This window comes from Cebus imitator, unplaced genomic scaffold (assembly GCF_001604975.1).
Source record: "Cebus imitator isolate Cc_AM_T3 unplaced genomic scaffold, Cebus_imitator-1.0 Scaffold350, whole genome shotgun sequence".
Classification (NCBI taxonomy): Eukaryota; Metazoa; Chordata; class Mammalia; order Primates; family Cebidae; genus Cebus; species Cebus imitator.
The window spans coordinates 1,346,023-1,352,145 of NW_016107665.1; the positions used below are offsets into that span (position 1 = coordinate 1,346,023).

The window sequence follows — 6,123 nt, forward strand, 5'->3', positions numbered from 1 at the left end:
AAACCAATAAGCAAAAGATCTAAGGGAAAAATAATCATTTTCTTTCTTTCTTTCTTTCTTTCTTTCTTTCTTTCTTTCTTTCTTTCTTTCTTTCTTTCTTTCTTTCTTTCTTTCTTTCTTTCTTTCTTTCTTTCTCTTTCTCTTTCTCTTTCCTTTCTTTCCTTTCTTTTTTTCTTTTCTTTCTTTCTTTCTTTTCTTTTCTTTTCTTTTTTTTTTGATACAGAGTTTGCTTTGTTGCCCAGGCTGGAGTACAGTGACACAGTCTCGGCTCACTGCAATCTCTGTCTCCCGGGTTCAAGCTATTCTCCTGCCTCAGTCTCCTGAATAGCTGGGACCACAGGTGTAAGTCACCACACCTGGCTGATTTTTGTATTTTCAGTAGAGATGGGGTTTCACCATGTAGACTAGGCTGGTCATTATTTTCTTTCTAATGTGATGAAAATATTTGTACATTTCCTCTGAATTAAACCATATGAACACATACAGCCATCATTCTTGTGCACTCTGACTCAGTGTTGTGTGTCCCTGGAGCTTCGCTTCTGCATCTCCTCATAACCCCTTCCGAGCCCCGGTGAAGCCAGCGCTGGGAGCCAATCCAGGTACCTGGTTTGGGATGGCTGGTTAGTTACAGTCATCTCAGGGACCCCTCCCTTAGCAGGCAGGACCTGCTGGAAATCTTAAAGGTGGTCTATTTTCAAACAGAAGCAAACATTTTAAATCTTAAGTTTTCTGTATCCGCCTAAGATGCTGGCCCAAAAGAATCTCCCCTAGACCCTGGCCCAAGTGATCTTTATTTCTGTTTGGAAGTTGGGAAATGTTCTTTATTTCCATGTGAGAGGTAATGTAGGGGTTATAGATGCCAGCCCCTATTCTCAGGGACCTTATTCTGTGTGCCTACAGACAAGCCATGAATATGTGGAAAGTGAAGCACTAGCATTTACAAAAGTTACATGTATGTTTTGGTTTTGTAGCATGTGTGCACATGTACCAATCTACAGTCTATAGAGTCTGCATGTATAGTTGTATATTTACAGTATACATACATGCACGTATAGACAGGCACATACAGTCTGTATGTATAGATGTATATTTACAGTATACATACATGCATGTATAGACAGGCACATACAGTCTGTATGTATTGATGTGTATTTAGAGTATACATACATGCATGTATAGACAGGCACATGTGGTATCAAAGAGAAACGATCCTGAGCTTCCTTTTGATGCTTGGGAAGGCCTTCAAGGGTTGAATTGTTGAGACATGGGCCTTCAGGGGTGGGTTGGGTTTTGAGATTGGTGGTAAGGAGTGCATACCACAGCCAGTGGGATCGGAGCAACAGTGTCGGGCATTTGATGTCAAAATCTGAAGTCTTTTTTGGACTCCCCAGGGTGATGATGATGAGTGAGGTTTGGCCTGTGAGAAATATGCTGAGTTCCCTGGTGGGGTTTCTTGCCTGATTGAACTGGGACCTCTAACCTTGTATTGCTGAGGTTGGGGATAAAATTCCCAGTGCTTCAGAAGCATCAGGAAACCATTGGCTGTATTATGCTAAAGCAGACCCCGTCTAATGAAAAGCCCACTTGGTTTATCAGCTGCTGTTGGGTGGAGGTGTTTGAGCAAGGCAGGAGTTCCATGGCTTCTCAAGTTGGTGAGAGCAGTATGTCACAGGCAAAAGTGATGACCTCATAGCCTTAGAAATAGTGGTAAGTCAAGTCATTCCCAAGGATGGATATGCCTTGGTAATTGTACAGAAAACTTCTTTCATCTTATTGCTGCAGCAAAACAAGTAGACTCTCTTTGACAGATTTTATTTCAACTGGGAATGTATGCACACTTATGGCTGTGTACAGTCAGGCTTTAACTTTCATTCCAGGGCTATGCTTTTAGCTTGTTCTTATCCACTGCCAATCTCTTGTCTCAAGGGGAAAAATGCTGTTTGATGATAAAAGTACAAGATGACCATTACTGAAAGAACTATAAAAATGGAAGAATAAAGTAGTTACTCTGAATCCTGTAACCACTTACCATTATGTTAGATTTCCTTCTAGTCTTTTTCTCTGTGTATATTTAAAAGTTTATGACTATTCCAGATTATGAAAGTAATTCATGTGGAAAAGACAAAAATATTTTAAAAATCACCTGAATATATCAGTTGGAGATAACCACTGTTAACATTTTAGTGTGTTTCCTTAGTTTTAAAATACATGGATATGTGCATATACTTCTGTTCATTACAATTATTTTTATATAGTTTACATTCTGTTCAATTTTATATTTTTCAAATGTTGAGAATGCTTATGAGGTTACTAAGCCAAAATGTAATTTAAATTGATAATTTGTTAAATGGATATGTCAAAACTTATGTGATCATTTCCTATATTTGTCATGGTCAGAAATTATCTTAATGCTGTGGTAGCCTCCAAGGACACTATCCCAGAAGTTACTAACAGAAAGGCTCACAGATCAGATTAAGATGATTGAATCATTCCATTTATTAAGTGAATTTAAGCACACAAAGAGAAGTAAGAGGAAGGAGATGGAGTAACTTAGGTCCATCAGGGTAGATGGACCACACTGCTTGTATTCTGGCTTGGGCAGTGTTCATATCCAGACTGTATATCTGCCACACACCCTTCCACTCCACTGGCATGGTCGTGAGGACCAGATCTGAGAATGAGCAAGGGGACTCAAGAGACAGAAGGTGCCAGGAGCCCAGATACCTGCTCTGTTGGAGAAATGCAGGGATGGTATCTGGCAGAGCTATCACTTAGCAACAGCCCCTTTTGAGAGTCCAGAACTTTCTTTTTTTTTTTTTTTGCCTGTCTCAAACAAGTTGGGCCAGAATGAGTGTCACCAATAGGTGGCTGATCTTGAACATTAATGAATACTGAGCCACCACTTGGTTTTTCTTTTCTTTTTTCTCTTTAGTCTTTAGTTTTATTTTAAGAGATCATCTACATTTTTTTCTGAAATAAAAGATAGCCACTCATTTTTCAGATGTATTTATTCTGTAACAATTTAAGTATTAAAATCAGTTTCAGTCTCAGTTCTTAATAATAATATGTTAATCATATTTCAGATGTTTAGCTTTCTTATGGCGAAAAAGAAACACAGGCATAAGCCTATATACTATCCACCTGCTAGTCCTGCTCATGATTTTAATAAACTGTTACTGATACTTGAACAATTTCTATGATGTCAGCAGAGTGATATCCACAAGAGTGATTATAAAGTAGCTCGGTTTTTAAGTCAAGAGTTATGATCTTTGATCCATTGCTTAATCCATTTCCAGATCTGCTCTACATTATTTTCTTGCTATTCTGGTTAATTGCTGGGCAGCTGATACACGATTTCTTCCTTGTAGGATGCTGTGGCTTCTTCGTAAAGAACTTGAAAAATCTCACACTGAATACTGTCTGTTAGTTTCTTCTCATTATAACCCCTTGTTTCAAGTCTTTCATGAATACATTGGTATCTGTTCTCAACACAAAAACTGTATGAAACCAGCGTTCAGGGAAAAATCACAACCATAGTAATCAGCAGCAATAACTCTACCTTCTCTCATTTGGTTATCTAACTCATCAACTACTCTGTCGTCATCTAAAATGGGACAAGCATACTCTTCTTCATCATAGCCATCATACAATTGTTCTTCTCGAGCTAAATCACCCACATTAATGTATTTCAGTCCTGATTTTGACTCAGGTTCTTTGCCTAGTGGGGTTTTTTCAACCCCTGATGTACCAGTGAGCGGGGTATTCAGAAACAGCATGGTCCCAGTGGCTCCAAGTGTGCCCTTTGCACTAGGGGGAGGAACCGGAAGGGATACCACTTGGTATTTCTATCCCTTCCAACCTGTGTTCAGACTACATATCCTCTTCTTTCTTCTTTTACTGCTGGTGTCTGACAGCTGTGTGCTTGTTTACTTTCTGTACTTCACACACCTTAGGCATTTCATCCATCTTATTTGGTTTTGTTGTCTTGTTCTCTACAGCAGAACTGAACCTCCCTAAAGCACACATTGCACTGTTTATTTCAACTTTTTATTCATCTAGGTAATGCTTTGATGGAGTCTTGGCATATAAAGCTTTATTAGTATCTGAGGACGGATTATCAGAAGTGGAATTACTGAGTCTGAAGTAACATTTACAGGGCCTTTTTGTTTTGAAACAGCTTTGCTCTGTTTTCCTGGCTGGAGTGTGGTGGCATGATCACGGCTCACTGCAGCCTTGACTTCCCAGGCTCAGTTGACCCTCGTACCTCAGCCTCCTGAATAACTGGGACTACAGGTGTGTACCACCATGCCCGACTAATTAAAAAAAAATTTTTTTAGAGACCAGATCTGTGTTGCCAGGGCTGGTCTTGAACTCCTGGGCTCAGGTAGTCCTCCCATCATGGCCTCCCAAAGTGTTGGTATTACAGGTGTGAGCCACTGTGCCCAGCCTTTTTAGGGCTTTTATCGTCTACTGTAAAGTAAGTATTGAAGAGAGAAATAGGAGAGAACTCTTGCTGCAGCTTTACGCTCAGGTGGTCTCTCCTGCCCCATCCCATCTCCAATCCCCGCCCCTCCCTTGCCTCTCTTGTTTTTTGTTATTTTTTTCTCTTATTTTACTTAAAAAAAAAATAGGACAGTACATCCACAGAGGGCAGATAAGTAGGGAAAATAACTATGACTCCTACCTCTGTCTCTCAGGTACCAGTTTCTTTCCTCACAGGAAACCTTGCCTCGTGGTTTATGTTTGTATTTTTTTTTTTTTTTTTGAGACAATCTCACTTGATCGCCCAGACTAGAGTACAGTGGTGCAGTCTCGGCTCACTGCAACCTCCACCTCCCAGGTTCAAGCGATTCTCCTGCCTCAGCCTCCCAAGTAGCTGAGATTACAGGCATGACCACCATGCCTGGCTAATTTTGTATTTTTAGTAGAGACAGGGTTTTTCCATGTTTGTCAGACGGGTCTCGAGTCGCCCTCCTCGGCTTCCCAAAGTGGATTACAGGCTATGTGTGTATTTTTAAGCACAAGTGATAATATACCACATTTACTTTTCAGTAGTTTGTCCTCTATTTTGGAGATCTTTGCAGTTGAGTAAATAAAGGACTTCTGGTTCGGGGAATTTAAAAAATGGCTGGATCGTATTCTATCATATGGATGCACTGTAACTTATTTGCCCAGTTTCCTGTTGATGGACACATTTTGATCTCTGGTATTTTGTCATTCTGAGGTGGATGCGGTGGCTAACACCTCTTATCCTAGCACATTGGGAGGCTGAGGCAGGCGGATCACCTGAGGTCAAGATTCAAAACCAGTCTGACCAATATAGCGAAACCCCCTCTTTACTAAAAATACAAAAATTAGCTGGGCATGGTGGCTTGTACCTGTAGTCCCAGCTACTCCAGAGGCTGAGGCAGGAGAACTGCTTGAACCTGGGAGGTGGAGGTTGCAGTGAGCTGAAATCATGCCACTGCACTCCAACCTGGGTGACAGAATGAGATTCTGTCTTAAAAAAAAATTTTTTTGTTTATTCTTAATGAATATTCATGAACACATAACATTTTGCATATTTGTGAATTTAGGTATAGGAGAAATTCCTAAAAGTAGAATTTTTGGGTCAAAGGAATAAACATTTAAAAAGTGGATAGGCATTGCCTAATTTTTCTTTTTGGGGAAAAGATGTAAGAGAACCTCTGTTCCCAAGACTTCTGTTGTCTGCACTGTTGTACTTTCTGATATTTGTCTTTCTGACACAAGAAAAATAGCATCGTGTTTTATTTTGCATTTCTTTTATATGTAGAGTTGAACATCTTTTCACTTGTTGAAGAACTGTCGTATTTTCTAACAATTATTCATACTTGTGTGCCTGTTTTCCCTGTTAGGTGGTGTTGGTCTATTATTCATTTGTTAGAGGTCTTAATTAAGTTAGTCCATTGTTTTGATTGTGAATAATTTTTCCTGTATCACTTGTCTTTATAGTATGTATTGCCATTCAGATTTTTAAATTAGATTTAGACCCGGTATTCCTACTTTGGGTTGTTTACCCCAAAGATTTGAAGTTTGTGGAGAAGATTTCTGTACCCCCATATTCACTGCAGCACTGTTCACAATAGCAAAGTTACAGAGTCA

General features: G+C 39.7%; 1 pseudogene; it reads right to left on the bottom strand.

Annotated features, from left to right (window-relative positions):
• Nucleotides 1-3,253: 3,253 nt before the first annotated feature.
• Nucleotides 3,254-3,776, bottom strand: LOC108287655 (annotated as a pseudogene).
• Between the last annotated feature and the right edge of the window lie 2,347 nt (nucleotides 3,777-6,123).